We start from the raw sequence: 18,839 nt of genomic DNA, 5'->3' as shown, positions 1-18,839 counted from the left end.
CCCCTCTGCTCTGGTGAGACCCCATCTGCAGTGCTGCATCCAGTTCTGGGGCCCCCAGTGCAAGAAAGGTGTGGACTCATTAAAGTGGGGTAAGACGAGGGGATACAAAAATGCTCTGAGGGCTGGAGCAACTCTGCTGTGGACAGAGGCTGAGAGAGTTGGGATTGTTCTGCTTGGACAAGAGGGAGACCTTATTGTGGCCTTTTGATATATAACAGGAGCTTCTGAGAAGCATGGAGAGGGCACTTTGCCAAGTACAGACGGGACAAGGGGCAATGGTTTCAAACTGAATGAGGCAAGATTTATATTGGGCATTAGGAAGACATTTTTTACAATGATGGTGGTGGAACAAGTTGCCCAGAGAAGCTGTGGGTCCTCATCATTGGAAGTGTTCTGTGGTTCTATGAATGCTGTAATTTCAGTGGCATGTCATGAGATACAGGTTTGGTCCTAAATCTCCTCATGGATTAGCTGCACAGTGGAATGTCTGCCTGCACTGAATTGCTTGCTATTTCTAATTTCCCCCATTGTAAGAGAAAAGAACTGAGCAAGGAAAGTGCATTGAGTGTATCTTTGTATGCAGGTACCTGCACACAGTGAATGGAAACATTTATTATATATACATCTATATGTGTTACAAAGTGAAGCTCAAAATGCCATCAGTAAAGGAGCACACCATTGCCTACATCTAACTTTAGATGTAATTCTATGGGTTTGAGCATTAATTGCCTCATATACAAAAAGCATATAAGGTAATATTAAATATTCATTTGAAACATTGTACTCTGCTTCAGCAGTAACTGAGGTGCAATATATGCATGTATGCAGTGACTTTGCATTAACCAATACTGAATAATGTGCTTTACAGTCTACATGCTTCAATAGCAAGATGCTTTGCATTTATATAGGACTCTCAATACAAAAAACCTGACATACTTTTGAAACAGGCTTAAGCACTGGTATCCCTACATCCCAGTTGGGCAATTGCAGAACAGAGATTGAACTGTGTTAACAAAAAGCTGGTGATTATTTGGGATAGAATCCATCATCTGATAGTCATTTGACTGCTGGGACATTAGAAAAAAATCTGATATTCTAGATGGATGAATGTTGTTAATCCCTTAGTATATTTTTTAATATTTTTAAGATTTGAATAATCATTTTATAAAGAAGAGCGCTGTAATTTTTGTGAGTTTCCTTAATGAGACATTTTATGCATTTGGTCACTGATGGCTTGAGTCATCAACTTTTATAAAAAAAATCTTTTTGGGGCAGCAGATACTCATTTTATGACGTGGCCATTTCTCGTGCGTGTAAGTAGCTGTTGAGACTCATGCTAAATCCTAAGGTTTTGTTTCCCCCACTGAACTGTCTCTTTAAATGAAAACTCTTTGCCTGCTCAGGAGGTGTTGGAGAAGTTCTCACTGGGGACATGCTGTGACCTTGGTGTTGTGTGCCATTTGTGCATCATTAAAAGGTTGTAATGAAGCTCTGCCACACACAGATTGTAAAAGGTCAAGCAGAAAGTTGGGAGCCAATGAGGTTGGGAAGAAAAATTGTGCTAGCAGCAGAGGTTGAGGGATTCATTATATTGATGCTATGGGGTTTTCAGCAGAGTAATAACTGAGTTAGCAATAGAATGTAAATCTTCTCAACCACTTAGTCTGAGCCTGCTTCTTCTTGATTTGTGGGGATATATTTTTACTAGAGTACAGGAAAAGTCATTATGCTTTCAAGAAAGCCACTGGAACTAGTTAATGCATTGTAGGTAAAAAGACAGAAGCTAAACAGAACTGGATGTGGCTCATCTGTAGAAACAGGGTATTGGTGACAGAAAGAGAAGGATTGTACCAAACAGAAATGTTTATGCAAATTATTGGAGTTGCTGCACCCAGTAATTGTAGGTTTGCAGGTTTTGCTTGGCAGTTGTGTCATATCTATGTAGAACGCTGTGATAATAACTATAAATGTTGCCTTTCTAGTTTGTCGCACGGAAAGGGGCAGGGGCCCTCCACAGTTGTATTTACATGGGGAGATATCCTTCAGTCCCATAGACTTCATCATTCCCTGTTTCTCAGAAAAACAGCCCTGAGTAGAGGTGCTTGTCAGAGCAACATTAAACAGACCGTGTAACTTCCTTGCATTATAATTTACTTGAAATTAATAATGTGGAAGAATAAATCTAAACTGTAATTGCCATGCTTTTACAAAAATTGGGAGTAACTAAAATATATGGAACAACTTTGCTTTCCAGTTCTCTGGATATGCTGAATTATGTTCTGGCATAATTTGTCACAATCTGGCCATAGACAAAAAGATGTATGAAAAGATGTGGGTTTGTTGTACTATTATAGTCTTGCATACAGGACTTTCTTCAATTGCTCTATAAAATTAGATATTTTTTGATACATATGGAAAAAATGGTAACTTTTAATAGTTTGCCATGCTATCAGTTTGATTTTTCTAGGAAGTGGTTTCCTTAACATGAGGCACCAACCTGGCATGACCAATGTAAGAGATTTTGTGTTAATAACTTAGAGGTTCTTGGGGGAATTAAAAAACAAAATATCTCTAATTCTAATATAATGTCTATGGAAGTCATCAAGAGTCTTTCTGTGGCTTTTGGTGACCAGAGCTTGCAATATTCCTAGCTTGTCCTCCAAAGTCTTTGCATGCCATCTGAATAGTTATTAATGCATATATATTGGTTAGGAAAGAGCTCCCAAAAGAGGAAACACGTGCAAAAGCTGATATCATCCTCACTGTTATCCACATGGAGGCTCATAATTTTCTGTACTTGGATGGTAGAGGAAGGATCAAGCCCATAACTCCTGAATAGCCCTAAAAACATAAACATCAAAGTTCATCACCTTCTGTTCCTGGCAGGTGATCTTGTAACTAATCTAATGTATCAATTACAGCCAGCTTTGAGAAAAGATACCCAAAGTATCTGGAAGAAAAAAAAAAAAGTGACTAAGCCAGGTTATTTGGCATTCAGTCAGCTTCCATCAGATCACTGTAAATTACCTGTCACATTATTCCATTGCTGAACATGCTTTGTTTCAACATCCTCAGTTAAACAGTTACATATCTTGTACCTCTCTTCTGTCACACTTTCACACTTGCTATGCAGTTTGTTTTGTTCTAGAAAATACCATCTCTCTACAAACTGTGATTAAAGAGCTCAGAGGGGTTTTCAAAAGAGGCTTTAATCAATATTGGAGGCTTATTCTTTTGGGCATTGATTATTATGCTAAGGTGTTTAATTAATCAACAGATGTTATTCTAATAGAGAAAACATTACTGAAGAAGCGATAATGGAAAATTACAGAATTTTTTTTTACACCAGCTCGAAGATTTCCTTTAACGCTTGCCCACCAGTCCTATGAACTTGAAACAGTCTTGCTAATCCAAAACCGTCCCTTTTGGAGAGTTTTTTTGGACAGTTTTTATGTGTTTGGTCTCAAGCTCCATCATAAATTGAGATTTTTACAACTGAGAATTTAAATGCCCAGATTTATCTAGTATTTCTCTCAAAAATGGAAAAAACTCATATCTTGGTATGGCCCTGTTACCACAGGCCTAGGCCCTAGGGTATATCACTGTGTCCCACAGCCATAGGGAGGAGGAGGAGAGAAGATCCAGCAGGCAGGAATTGTGCAGCAAGATTGATTTATTTTACAAATTCTTTTATATACTTTTTCTTCATAGTCTAATTGGACAAAGGATCAGCCACCCCTTGGGGTGATTGGCTAAAATCCTAAAACATCCATTGTCAAAATATTTTTCTACTGTACCATAAACAAGACTTTTCAAGGTTGCAGGTGGCTTGGTTGTTTACATTCCCTGCTACCTCTTCTGTGAGAGAGAAAAGTCTCTCATGGACTTAGAAAATAGCAAGAAAATCCCTGCTAGCAGCATTTTTCTATCTACATGGCCCCTCTTCCTTAACTATATTACAAAATCAAATCCCTGAAGTCTGTTGCAGTGCTACTGAGATACGTATGCATGTGGATGCTATTTCAAAGACGCCCAGTTTGTAGGTATTTCAAGTGCAGTCTCAAGAGTCAGGCTCCCTGAGGTTGTCTAATTCACTCAGTTGTACCAAACAGGATCAGCCATACTGCTGTCATTCCTGATGGGTGTCAACATCCATCTTTGGGCACTTCTAGAGAGGAGATGACTGTATATAACTATCCTTATCTTTAGATTCTTTTTTCCTATTTATTAGCCATAATCTCTTGCTTCACTTATTCCTGTTACTGCTGTCCATGAAGGAGAGATTAAATGAAGGAGTAATTCACATACTATCAAGTCTCTTTTTATATTGTCTTCCTTGACATTAAAAGTTAAACATTTCACATTCTTTGTTTCTTGTCATTGCTGCTGTTCCCTGAACAATTCACTCTCCTTTTAGTTCCTGTCTGGGAAGGTTGTGCTCAAAAGCAGAAGCAGCCCTCTAGACGAAGCCTTTCCAATGCTTATTGGAGCACAAAGGATCATTCTGCTTGTCCTAAAGGTGCTACTTCTGTTTGTGCATCTTGCTTTCTGAAAAAGGCTTCTGTGGAACATGTGAGTGTTGGATAAAGACCAAGCTTCAGATTCATTCAGGGCAGGAAGGGCACTGATGTCACTGTCACCTTTTGCCTGCTGTTCCCCTGTCATTGCCATTGCAAATCTGTTTGGTTCAAAAGCTGCAGGCTCAAACTCTGTCCCGCAGTTAAAATGCATTGATTTTTTTTTTTTGCATTTTTAACCCAAATCTGGTGCAAAGCGTCTTAATTATCTACAAATTCTTTCTTCAAAACTCCCAGTATGGCATTTTAGCATCCAGTTGGGCTGCCAAGGGTTAAGAATCTGGACTATGCCAACAAAACCAGCATATTCAGGTAGAGGATTCGTTAGTTCTACCCCGCTTGCTCTGACTTCACTGTTTAGGATCTGTAAAGCACGAAAGGAGCACAAGGCTGTGAAGAAGTAAAAACGAAGGAGTTACGAATCGTCTGCCGCTCTGTGCGCTCACATAAGACAAAAGTTCTGTTGAGTAAGTAGCACCTTCTTGTCTCATTTTCTTTCTAAACCAGAATTATGCATAGTTAAGGCAGGTTGTTTTGAAAACTTAACTTGTGTTGAGGAATGTATATGGCACTGTGGTAATGTTTTCTATTTATATTCATTTCTCAAGATGTACGTTGCATCCGGTAATAAGGCTTTCAGTTCTATGTATCAATTCTCTTTTGCTAGTATGTTGTGAATGTTTTGCTAATTACAATCAGTTAAGATACATGAGACATTATGTCATTATTCCCATTACAGCATCATTCTTTCAGTGAGTTATCTCTGCTATTGACAGTGCAATTATTTCACTGCTGGAGAGTGCAAACGTATGAAAAACAAGATAAGTTATCAAAAATAGCACCTTCAGAATAAAAATGAATAATGAATACATGTGCCTTGAATTGTGTAGAATACATATAATCTGTTTTCCTACAATCACTGACAAATAAAAACTGCTTTTTGATTCCTTTTTTTTTTCCTCTTATTGAAAATGTGACTTGTACCCAAATAAAACTACTTGGCATGTATATTCAGGGAAACCTGAAGTATAAGTTTGTTTCTAAGACAGAAATATTTGCTTGAGTTCAGTAATCAGTAGACATTGAGTTTGAAACTGCAGTTGATTTATTTTCCTAGGGTTTTTTTATTAGATTGAGATTTGCAATACCTTTAGTTCAGAAAATGTAGTCTTCTTTGTTCCCTGTGAAAACAGATACTGTGAGAACAATGTTTCTGCATCCTACAAAATTCTGATTGTAACTTTATACTTTTAAATTTAGGTAAATATTTTGGGATAGACAATTTGAATCTATGGAAGGTGTTACTGACATAACTGGCCAAAATATGGACTGTTTTCTCAGGCCATTTTTGGCATAGTAGTGCTATGGCTAGGATTAAATTTAGCATAGTGGCCCAAAAGGAATACTATTCAGATGAATTACATTGTAGAGTTTTTATCTCTTCTGAGTTCTCCATTTTGAATCACACACGATATTTTGTAATCCTGTTTTTGCTTTTCAAAAATGCATCATTATTTTCAGCAACAAAATGTGCTAGGGATTGTGAGTCTTGGAAAATGACTGAGCTTCAGCTGAGGCCAATTTTTGCGACGGTGCGTTAATGAAGCTTGAAGAAAAGTCTCCATTTTCATGTTGAACCATATAATAGAGTTAGCACTTCAGTGCCCAAATTATGTAAGTGACAGAGAAAGGGAGAAATCAAGAGCCCTAGTCCCAAAGCAGTGGAATTAAACAGGCTTCAGATCATATTGAGAATCTGTGCTTGTGCTCCTTCTATTATTAGACAGAAAATTCCTTCCTGTAGGGCATTGTTAATGAGCCAATAACTTCTGGAGTTACTCATTATCTTTCCCATCACACTGGTGCTCCTCAGGTTACCCACCTTCCGTGCCCGGCCCATCCGTGCCGCTGTTCCGACCGCGTTTCTGCTGAGAGAGTCAAAAGGGAATGGTGTTACATTTAATGTAATTTGACAGCTTTAACTTTACTATCTCTAGCTGTGGCCTTCGGGAGATCACTGAGCTTTAAGATCATCCACTTCTTCTGGGCAGTCCTGACTGTCTGTGCCTGTGCAAGTGTCCTGGAGCTTTGTCATGGCGTTGAAGGATAAAGCTCTTAGCTGCAAGTACTCACGCCAGCCAAGTGCCTCACCTAACCCCTGTTTAGTGGGGGGCTGTTGCAGATGGATGTTTTTATTTATAGCAGCTTGTCATCACTCCTATTGAAATTTAATGGTGTATTGCTGTGAGATGGGGTCATCAGGCCACTTATTAACTTGCCCAGCAGGAAAATAAAAATGCCTTTTGGGCCCCATTGGCAATATTTTTGAGTACCTGCTATTTAATCACCTTCCTGATATGTCTGGGATGTCAGTTATCTGCACTGCATATTTTATCGAAGTGTACAGAATGAGGTGTGATAATGATTTCTACATTCATAGTAATGAAGTAGTAGCTTCCCCACAGTATCTGAAATTGCTGTGGCTCCACAGCATCAGGGATACTTATGACATCAAAACCCAAGTTGCTGTATTTTATACCTTTGCTGCTGGCCCTGAATTTCTACATGGTTACTCAACCAATTAAACGTGGTTTATTACTTTTAATTACCTGTCTAGTTTACTTTGTTTTCTAATTTATCAAACCCAGCTAGACTATTTTTTATGTGGTTACTTTGTTGCTAACAGACAGGGCACCTACATGCCACATAATGTGTATGCAGTTAATGCTGTCTCTGAGAAGAGCATTCTGAGAGGTGGGAAGGACATTTCTAAAATATCATTTCAAGAATCCTAGACCCAAATTGTGACTTTTCTTAGAGTTTCAAGTGCAGCCCAGTCTGTAAATAGCAATATTTGCAAAACCCCACAGTGACATCTGATAAATTGCATTCTTTTCCTTGAAGCTGTTATGGGGGAATCATTTGGCGCTTATTTTCTTGCTGAATTTACAGCAAAAATAGTTAAGTAAGAGGGTGCTTTTCTCAGAGTTGTGTACTTACTTCTGACAGTCTTGCTGATTGGAGAAGGCACGTGAACACCAAGAAAAGACAGACCAAGTGGAATTTGCAGGGCTCCATGGTTGTGTGCTAAGTTATTTCTCACAGCTTCTCCACCTACCTCTTCTTTTCATCTTCAGCTCATGAACAGTGTATATCCAAAAGTTGTCTTGGACTTCTTTTCTGGAGCTCTGAACGAAATGTCCATTCTGTATTTCCTTTATGTTAATGAAAACATGTTCATTTCCTAGGCAAACCTCAGGATGAGTTCTTCGTTCTCAGCCTGGACCACTCGACAGTTGTCGAGATAGCTGATTATTTTCTTCTCTTCATCTTCCTCTTCTTCTTTTAGATTCCTTTTCAGGAAGCCAGTCTTTGAAGCTATCCTGCTTTCTGTGAGGGTTTTTTGCTGTGATATGTCCTGCTTGCTTTCTCTTTTCCCACCATGAGTCATCTTTGGTTGGTTTTATTTTCAACAAGCTTAAAAAAACCTGTTCTGTGCTGCTGAATCAAAACCTTGTCCATCATCCTGTCATCTGTCCAAGCTAACACCCCAGCAATGCCAGAGATCTTACATGACTGTTCAGTTTTAAGCTAAATTCATCATATCTAAAAGAGAATTCCCTCGCCCGTTTCTGTCCTTTTCTGGTGAAGATGAATAGCACTGTATTCTGCCTCTAAAAGCTCATCTAAAATTACTTATAATACTTGTAAATAGTAATCCTATAGGTATGAGATCAGCACTTAACTCTATGGAAAGTTTTCTAGAATAATTTTTTGGTGTCTCTCTTGTTCTCCTTGGTTTTATTCCCATGTTGATTATAACCAAGATTTCAAATTCTTTGGGGAAAATCTGTCTGCACAGCACCAGCTTTTGAGCTAATCTGTCTGGGACTTCTAAACAATGTTGAGAAAGTCAGAATATACTAATGACAGACAACATGAAACTATAGAAAATGATTAATCATTGGAGGGCTATTGAAACCAAAGCCTTATTGCATAGGATTTCAGTGACAAACTGAAGCTGCAAGTGAAATATGTTCCTTTAATTTTCAGTTGTCCACAGAGTGTGTGTGTGCTTGCTGTAAGACAGAGAGACACCCCATAATTCCTCCTTATTGCATGGAAAAACCTTCAGCTGGATCCTGCAGGGTGGTGTGAAGCTTGCTCCCAGACCCAGTGATGCTCTTCAGTGTGGGCTGAACTTGAACTAACAGGGATTGCATCCTTGGAGAGCTTGGTTTTGGCACGTTCTTTTCTAGCTTTGAGTAAGATCACTGAGAAATTGTGGCCTCGGTGGTTTCAGAGAAAATATTTCACAAAATTGCTTGTGGAGCGTTCAAGGCAAAGAGCCAGGGAGTCTACAGACATAAGTTCCCATCCTGACAGATGATGCATTTTTAGACTGGGTTTACATTGTTCGGGTGCACCCTCAATACACAGCACTCAGGAGCCTGCAGCAATCACACACAGAGTCGTGGTTACGGCCAAACTTCAATATTTCACAGAATCTGCTGAGAAAATGGGAGGGGGGAAGTAATTTGCAATGCTTGAGGCACTCGGGTATAAATTGTGTTCTCTTCTGTGACTGACAGAGCTCAAGAAGATAAAACTCTGGTTTAAAGTCTTAGAAACACAAGATTACAGCCTGTTCACATACATACAGCTGCTTTTTTAGTGCTGTGCAGCAAAATGTCATGAAGAATGTACCAACATGTTGGTGCAATGACCTGTAACAGTCAGAAGTCCTAGAACTAGCAACCAGCAGCCTTCAGAAAACTCTAAGCTATCAGTTGCAACTTTTAGGCAGCAAATTTCCCAGTAAATAAACTATTAATCAAATTAGACAGCAGGAAATGTGAGTGATTAGAGCAAAGACTGGCATCTCGATCAAAATACAGATTTTATTTACTTGCATTCATAGGGTGATGTGAGCTGAGGTAGAGCCTCTTAATTTGAAATGTTTTGAGTACAGAGTTTATAGAAGCCAAAGAAACTGTTTGATGGCTTTTCATGGATTTGCATATATTGAAGCGAATGCTGAAAAAAACCCAACCTATTTATTTGCTTATTAGTAGTTCAGAGAACTGCAGTCTGCTTAAGGCTTGTGGGTGTATTGGTCTTTCCAGAATAGAAATACTTGGGTTTTACTTTTTAAGATCACAACATAAAGGCCTTCATAAAAACATTTTGGTTACACTTCTAGTGCTTTACCTGAAAAATAAACCTTCAGGATTATTAGCCCTGGTATCATTAGGAACAAAACATTCCCTTTAAAAAGCAAATTGATAGGTACTTTGCAGGAACAAACAGGATTCTGCTGTGTTTGCTGGGTAATAGACACTACTTCTATTATTGTGCTTTATGAGTAGCAAGGCACGAAACGTGGAACATTTTGAAAGTACTATTAAGCAAATGGGGCAGATGAGGAGCGTGGCAGAGAGGTCTGGGAGGATTTGTCTGCTGTGCTGTAGGGACATGTGGCTGGAGGCAATAGCTTGTCTGTGTTTTATCAAGCTCTGGGGGCAGGCAGCCTGCAGAAATGCCTCCTCCCAGTTTGTTCCCTCTCTGCAGTGTGTCCAGACCCCAATGTGCAGAGCTCTGCAACAGGTTCCAGCTGCAGGCACAGCAGTGCAGAGCCTGAGAAAATGCTGAACATCCAAACTGTGCCCTTCAGATGAAATCCTAATCCCGCTGGATTAATGGGATTTATGTTATAAATTAAGATTTATGCTTTAATAAGTCAATGTCCTGATTTCTGAAAAGGGTAAAATTACGATAAGCCTTTTTTGCTAGCCAAACTATGGATTTGGGCAGCTGAAGGTATCGAATTTCACTTTTATTAAACAACTAGCCCAGTATCCAGGTGTATGGTAAATGTAGAAGGACCTTATCCTGCCGGTGTTTCTGCTAATTTCATGCCCTAATTAAGCCATGAAGTCTATACAGATCCTCTACTGTGTGCAGAGTAATTGAGGAGGAAGTGGAGAAAAGCATTCCAGTTCCTCCTACCCCTTATTGCTCAGCTCATGGATTTTATATGGTAGCATGTGAGTTCTCAAAACTTTTGGAAAAGCATCTGCCTGCTGGGCACTGAGGTCAACTGGGACATTAATATTTTGACGTAATTACTAATCCCTTCTGCTACCTCCAGGAAGGATTTGTCTCATGGCTGTGCCAAAGCAACTTATTTCAAATTTGTGACACACACTAGGCATGTATGTTTTCTCTTTTATTTATGACTCATACATTCATCTGTCTCCCAGCTTACTGCTGTCCTAAGGTCTCTTTCAAACTGCACAGTTCTAAAGGATAGGAATGAAATAATCAGTTGCTTAAGAACTCATCATTTGAATGATGATATAATGAATGAATAAAACACATGATAAAATATAGCTTTAAATGGGTCTGACTACATATTATTCTTCCTCTCTATAAAGTGAATGTAGAGGTTTTCTATTCCTGATTTACAGCCTTCAGTGCATCCTTGCTTACTTTGGTCCTGTGTTCATGATTTCAACAAGTACCTATGGTAAATAACCTTGCACATGACTCCTGTGTAGATCTTTTATGATTTTTATTGTTCCAATTCCAGCAATTTAGCTTTATTTCCAATGAGTCCAAAAGAAAGTTCACCTCTGCTTTCTCTCTTCACCATCTTGAAACTTCTAATTGTTGGGAGCAGCCTTGCATTTGTGAGTGAATTCTTTTCACGGATATTCTCATCATAAGAGCACTTGGTATTACTATAGAGATATTATCCCCATTGAGGCTCATCTCCTTGAAATATTTTCTCATTTTCTAAATACTGAAGGCAAGGTAAACTACACTGCCTGGAAGAAAACACTACAGCATTTCAAGGTTATTGTTCTAGTTATCATTAGGGAGTTTCTCGTGAGTTGGTATTTGGATTTCTTTAATGAAAATCAATGAGTGATTTTAAAGCATTTTCAAAATTTATTAGCTGTAGTGTAACCTGGATGAAAACTGGGATGATGCTGGTATGAGTCGACTAAATGCAATTCAGGTGTAAATTGCAAATTTATTTGCTTTAATTCAACAATGCCAATCTATTCCTGTCAGTTTATGCTCATGGGCAGGAAGAATATGGGGCAAACCAGTGCTGTTTATCCCCTCCTCAAATCTAAAAGACGTTGATTAGAGGTCCCTTTTTTATCTTCCTGCAGCAAAATCTTCCAACAGCTACAACTCTTCCTCATTCAGCAGTGCAGTGGCAGCCTTGTAGTGAGAAAAGGGGAAATGTAAATTTTTACTTTGATGGCACAGGTTAACCCCTTAACCCCCCCATATGTAAATTTTTAGGTGTTACCCAGTTACTGTCATGTTATGGTGTAGAAATGCCAATGCATCAGGAGCATGGCCCTGTAAATGGTTTCTGTGTGCTTTTCTGCTCTCCTCTTTATTGTTGTGATTGAGGTTTTTTTGTACCCAGATAACCTCACACATTCCACTGGAGTGCCTTTTAAATTAAGTGAGATGAGGATCAGTGGTCTCCTACTTTGGGGCCAATTTTGCTGGTTCATCTGCTAAATTGTGCTTTTCTAACTTCACAAAATCACTTTAATTCCAGTTAAACTATTTCATGTTATTAGTGACCTCAAAATGTGCTACCCTGGTTATACAGTGTAAGGTTAAGACTTTTCTCTCTGTGCTAGCTCATTGAATTAGGGGGCAGATTCTGAGCCACTGTAAAGTGGCATCATAAAAATTGATCTTAGGGGAGCTACGCTACTTTGCATCGAGTGAGGACATAGCCCTTCCTAAATCTCAATTCTGAGTTTTTTCATTAGCTGTATTATTGTAAGATAGCTATTACATGCATCTAGCTGCTAGTGCAATGGAAAGCCTACAGTGTGCTACAAATCAGAAGTGAGCAGAGGCTTTAATTTAGTCAGAGACAAGCTTTGAAGGCAGTCAAAGAGCCACTGATGGAGTTCAAATGCTCTTTGTCCTGCAAAAATAAAGAGCCCATTTGTTCTGCCTTTTTACATTAGCATCTTTTACCTTGCTGGAGGAAAAGGAGGAAGAACTGTATTCCTAGCTCTTGGGTTTGTGGTTTCTTTTTTTTTTTAAAGAAAGGGAATATTTAACTCATAGGTCTTACTAAAACCTTAGCTATATGAAAAAAAATGCAGTTTGCATTTAATAAGTATCACAGGATGAATAGTTTATTCCCCATTATTGGGTGGTAAATATTTCTCCTTTCTTATTTTCATTTTATTTCTGCCACCATGATAATATAGTGCCAGAACAGAGGTTGCCAGCCAAAGATTGGGTTTGGACATCTGCTGGCACAAGCCCTCAGACACAGGACCCTCCACGCTGGGCAGGGACTGCCTGACTGTCAAAAAAATTCTGTGATAGCAGTTGTTGTTACCTATGGAGGACAGTAATTATGATCAGAATACCTGATCCTATGACAAACACAGTGGACTAAGTTGCTTTTCAAACAATAGAAAAACATTTAAAAATTTTAACTGCTATTGATCCTTCTTTTGTTCCTTTTGGATCAGTTAATTCACGTGTTATTGTAAGGATCTTTGTGTTAAAATGAACACATTCTTTCCTATTCTACATCCTACTTCTGCACCTAATAAAACCTAATATCAGCTAAGCACCTTCCCCACCACCCTCAGCAAATGTTCCAGTAATTTGGAAAGTGATCTGGAGTTTTTAATTCCCTTCTTTCGCTTTGTATACAGGAAATAGTTTGTGTGGCACACTTGCTCTCCACAGCACTGTCTGATAGCAGTTTCTGACCCTATTCTCTTTGCAAATTACTTTTATTCTCAGCAGGATTCACAGATGGTGATGTCTCACTGCTTCTCCTAGTGAATAGGTGCAGTTTAATCTGTACAGCATCCAGCAGAAGACAATGCCTTTATCATCAGCTCTACCTTTAGTCCATGAAATGACATTTATAGATACCCCTGTAGTGTTGAGTGCTTTTGAAGAGCCCTCTTTGAGTTGATTAAACCTGTTGCAAAGCTCAAGTGGCAAATAAGTGGTTCAATTATTATCTGTTCACTTGTCTTAGCCACCTATTTCTTGAGGAAGTTGTCTTTTCAGTTTAAAAGACATATTCTTGCATATATAGATACACTCATTTGTACATAAAATATAGAATATATATAGGAGTATTTTTTTCAATTAAAGATACTTTCAGAGTACATGTAATCAACATCTGCCATATTTACTAATACTGAGACTGAAAATTGAAAGGTAAAAGAACTTATTAATTAAGAGACATTTTAAAATATAAAAAGAGTTGCTGTAGCCAAAGTTACGACATCAAAATGTCATTCCATCAATACATAGTGTTAAAGGCTGTTAGTGGCATTTAATGCTTCAAGTTCTTCCTAGAATCTTAATTTTTCTCGGCATCTCATAATGCAGTAAAACAGGATATTGTCATTGTGTGCTCAGTCCGGAAGGAACCGAGTAGATGGTAGTGCTTTGATTACTTGAATTGTCAAATTACCCAAAATTTATTTGGTTCTACAGTTCTTTGGCATAAAAATTTCTTGCTGATTTCAACAGCAATCCCCCGTATTAAACAAAGTGCCCTTACTCTGTAACTGCAGCAAAGCTTCTTTTTTTGTATGCGAGTCCATTTTGAAAAAAGTATAAATTATTCTTATAGGCCGCTCAACACAGTTATTTAAGGTGTGATTTTGCAATTCATACAGAAGAAAATTACTTTTATTTTCATAGACCAAAGGTTTAGTAAGGGTTATCTTTTATTTTCAAGAAGAAAACAGTATACCAAACTCCTATGTACTTCTTGAGAATTCCTGCTTGAAGGAGAACTGATTTCTGGAATTTATACTCTCTCATGTTTGCAAAATGTGTAAAATCAAATATAGTAAATGGTGGCAATATTTGAGCTATGGTTAGTGTGTATCTTAAATAAAATAGGTTAAAAATTGGAATATAATAAATAGGCTGTAATAACTCATTGCATACCTTTAGTGCCACCTATATGCAAGGAATGGTGGAAGGAAGTTGCAGCCCATTCCTGGAAAGTATCTTGATCAAATGTCAGTAACATTCACCCCCAAAGTAATAGCAAATAAATTTATTAAATGGGAAGGTGCCAACTTAGAAATGAGTGATTGGTCTTCTAGTGTAATGACAAAGTTATTTTCCCTGGTGAAGAGCACTTCCAATTAGCCAGTTTTACACCAAGACACAACAATAGCTTTTTATCATATTGCTTTGAATCTGAGTCCTTGTATTAAGCTTTTGAAACTACCTTCAACTTTTTAAAAGAAAATTTTAAAATCAAGCCTAAAAAAAAAATCCACAACAGTTGTTTGTATAAGTGCATGTTGGCTTATCAAACTTCAATTGTAAATCACAGGGCATTTGAGTTGGCTTTTATTTCATTGGCTGCATCTAATTTTCCATTTCATTTTGTGCACATCCCTTGCAAGTTTAAATCTCTGTACTTTGCTATTGGAGTTGCTTTTTTTTTTTTAATTTCCAAGATGACCTAATAACTGAAAGATGCCGAATGAGATCTTGCTTGGTGCTGCTATTAACTTGCTACACACAAACCATTATGCTTTTACAGGGACTGGGTTTCAGGAGCAGGTACCAGGCTGTGTGGAGTGATTTTATTTTATGTTCAAGTAGCAAGAACAAGATGATAACCCTGCCTATACCACCTGCATGTAAAGCCAGAAAACTGCAAGCCCTGACATAAATTTTTTCAGTCTTACTAAAAGCTAGAAAATACTTTTACCATTTCTTCATAGACAGCAGGAGCTGGAAGCACACAGTCATGCCAAAGACAAGTAATTCAGACTATTGATAAAACAATTAAACTGGTGTTTTCATATTTCAGGGTCTTTACCACTCTATATTGCTTTTAATGGGTTTGAATTCAGCTATCACACATAGAAAATCCTGTATTTTAGCAATATAGTTTGAAATTTGGTCCTTGTTCAGGGCCATTAGAATTGTGTAGGATCTTTCATGCAAATCATTTGACAAAGTAATTTTTGGAACAGATGCAGAAACAAGGATGTGGGTGGGTCAGGGGCATGTCAGAAGAGCAGCAGTGTTTGAAGTGGTTGTGAGATCCTTTGTCTCTGGTCCCTCTGTGGTTATTGGACACAGATATCCACTGTAAGAATATTAAACTGTTAGGGCTACAAAATAGGGAGAGGATTTATGTTTGTAACAAGTCTGAGTATAAATGATGACTGTTGAAGGGTTACTGGTGGATTCTATACCATTGCATTCTTCCTCTTTAGAGAAAACCCAAGTGCAAATACAATGCAGATATTATACCTAATAAAAACTCCCCCTTCCTCAGTCCTACAGGCTTGCCTGGCATTTCAGCTTCACTCTGGAGCAGTCCAAATAATGTTAGAGCTGCTTGTGGTGTAAATACTTCATCTGTGCACTCATAGATTTAGAAATAAAAACCTAACCAAACAACCCTGTAAATAGAAAAATGCCAATGACCTCGCTAGGGTCAGAGTTTCAGCTCTGGAATTAAGACACCAAAGTGACTGTTGTGCTTGAAGGGGAATGTTCCTCAACCTGTCCTCGAGATCATGCATTCAGCTCTGCTCAGAATATCACCTTCAGTGTCTAATAATCAAGTTTCTTTTGAGAATTATGAGGCAAAGAAGCATCTTGCAATGTTGATTGCTAACCTGCAGAAAAACGCCTTATTTAAAATTGAAAATATTATAATTCAGTTTCAAGCTTTTCAAGGAAGACTTCAAACAAATCAGTGATCATTAAGTGTTGTTTAAGTTGTCCTGTAATTTGAGGTTTCTTGTTGTGACAGATCTGAAATAGATCTCGAGTAGGCCATAGAAAAAGAATACCATCTCTTTAAAAAAAAGCAATAGCTTTCAAGGCCCAGGATGGCCTCTGTGCTGAGATTAATAAAGCTTGACAATACATTCTGAATGCAAGCAATGACTTCTATTACAAGGGGGAAAATGAAAAAGCTGCTATTACTGACACAGTCAATAGATTGCACCTCAGTGTATACTGTACTTTCTACATTTTTAATATAAATGTGTTCAGTTTCAGAGGTGGGAGCATTATCAGCATTCATTTTACTTGAGGCAATAATGTGAGAAGTTGTGTCTTGTGTAATAAATAAATAACCTGTCTTTAAAACCATTTACTCAGATTGCTTTTCCCAAATGCTTATTTAGAGGTGCTCTGGAAGGTGTCACATACCAAGACAGGCATGTTATAAAGATTTTATAAAATGCATTCTCTTTATTTCACACATAATATAATTGATCATGGGGCACTTTTTGCTGATTTTAGTAGTATGATGGCAGTATGATGGTGGGATGGTGTGGTGAGTTGTAAAACGTGGCTTGAGGCTCCTCCATTTCTCAGGGGTTCTTGGTGATTATGAAGAGCTGCCAGTAGAGGCCAGAAAATTTTCCATAATTTAGAGAATTACTCAAGAGAGGTAATTCTCTCTTGAAATTTATCTTTTTCTTCCACCATGTTTTTTTGGACTTGAAACAATAGCAGAAATTGTCTTCTCTCTATAAATATACATATTCAGAGCCTCATAATCTTTGTAGCACCCACTCATACTAAGAAATTATTTTCTCCTTGGAAATGGATCATATTAAATGGCACTTAAGTATAAAATAAGACAGTGAGTTAATTCATGTGTTGTGCTGTCACTCCTCTATGTCTGTCTTGGCACATACATTCATATGAACAAATCCTTTCCAGTCTCTTCAGAGGTATAGGAAATGAAGTATATATTACATAGGTAGCTCAGAAGAACATGAAAATGAGGAATAATCAGAAAAATTCGAATTACTTGTAATATCTAACATTGAAGGACGTCTTTTGGACTCATCTGATGTCTGACCATAACTGATTTTTCTTTTTTTTTCTTTTTTTTTCTTTTTTTTTTTTTTTTTAGCATAATCTGAACAATGGGTCTGATCTATCTCTAGTGCCCTTGATTTACACTGTTGTAAAGAAAGGAGAATCAAGCTGAAGCATAGAAGAGAGGGAAAGCATAACTGTCCTGGATGTCCAGAGACTCTAAGTACAGAGTAGAGGAAGATTTATCTGGAGTGGCTCAGGGGTTGTAGGCAGCGTAATAGGCTATAACAGAGCACAGGAAATATAGGGAAGAACAGGGTTTACTGTTCTGTGGCTCAGCCATCTGTGTCTCAAGGTGAAAGTTCTGGTTAACAGAGACACATTGGTGACTGTAGTTAAAAGAAACAGGTGGAGGTGAAGATGTACCATTTATGCATTCCTAGTTCTGTGCTCTTCTAGTGCTAGGCTTGGTTTGTAGCTCAGAAAAATCTCCTCCTCCTGAGACTTTGCACTTCAAATGGTGGATTTTGAAGCTAAACCTAAAAGTTTTTTCTTTATTTAGCAAAGAATATCTCTTTTCACTAGTACAGATGCCCTGTATAAAATCTTCTACAATACTTTCTTTAGGTCATACAAGGAAACCTAATTTAGAATTATTACAGAAGGCAAAACTTCCCATTTTCTCTTTTAGAACTCAGCACTGATCTGATTACTTTTGACTGTGATTCCAGGTTATCTACCTAATTTGTCTACAGTGTTATTACCAACATGTGTTTTCCCATGAGGAACATATTAATTTGGTGGTTGCCCTGGGGAAATCTAAACAAAAACACCAAAAAAAAAATTAACTACAAGAATGCTTTTTCATAAAAAGGAATGCCATGTACACAATAAATGACAGGCTTGTGTTTAGAAGAGTGGTGAAATCAAAGGATTTTCAGTCTGCACTTTCCAATATAAATTGCTCATTTCAAAACATAATGTTCTGCATAATTAGATCACATAGTTTGAGCATCTGGCCTATCAGTCTGTGAAGTGATGTGGTAAAATCTGTGGGTAGTAGGAACAATGAACAAAAGTGATGCCCACTTACAGAGCATCACTCTGCATTTCCCATTTCCTGATGGACACAGGTTCTGTTTTCCTGCTGCCCCTTCCCACCTCTCCTCTCTGTGGCACTTCCACGGGCAGCCAGATCACCAGAACTGGGGCAGTGGTGACTTCTCCCTCCCATGGCAGGGTGGCAGCGAGAACAGTCAGCCTTGAGCTGCAATTATCCATTGCCCATTCATTCCAGCAGCAGCTCAGTCATCTAACTAATGCCAGGGTTCCTTCAGCTGGAGGTAACGTGACGGAGGAAATGGGGCTCTGTGAATCACACCGGGGACACGCACGAAGAGATTCGTTTAATTT

General features: G+C 38.2%; 1 protein-coding gene and 1 long non-coding RNA gene across 12 annotated transcripts in view; both read left to right on the top strand.

Annotated features, from left to right (window-relative positions):
• Window positions 1–18,839, top strand: part of NLGN1 (neuroligin 1) — a 428,954-nt gene that overhangs the window by 333,866 nt on the left and 76,249 nt on the right. The gene's annotated exons all lie outside the window — the stretch shown is intronic.
• Window positions 1–18,839, top strand: part of LOC138114481 (uncharacterized) — an 89,263-nt gene that overhangs the window by 51,179 nt on the left and 19,245 nt on the right. Inside the window, exon 2 of the long non-coding RNA XR_011152646.1 lies at window positions 4,939–5,044. This is a non-coding gene — a long non-coding RNA (uncharacterized lncRNA). The remainder of the gene's footprint in view (window positions 1–4,938; window positions 5,045–18,839) is intronic.

Source organism: Aphelocoma coerulescens, chromosome 9, assembly GCF_041296385.1.
Source record: "Aphelocoma coerulescens isolate FSJ_1873_10779 chromosome 9, UR_Acoe_1.0, whole genome shotgun sequence".
Classification (NCBI taxonomy): Eukaryota; Metazoa; Chordata; class Aves; order Passeriformes; family Corvidae; genus Aphelocoma; species Aphelocoma coerulescens.
This window is presented reverse-complemented; position numbering and strand designations above follow the sequence as displayed.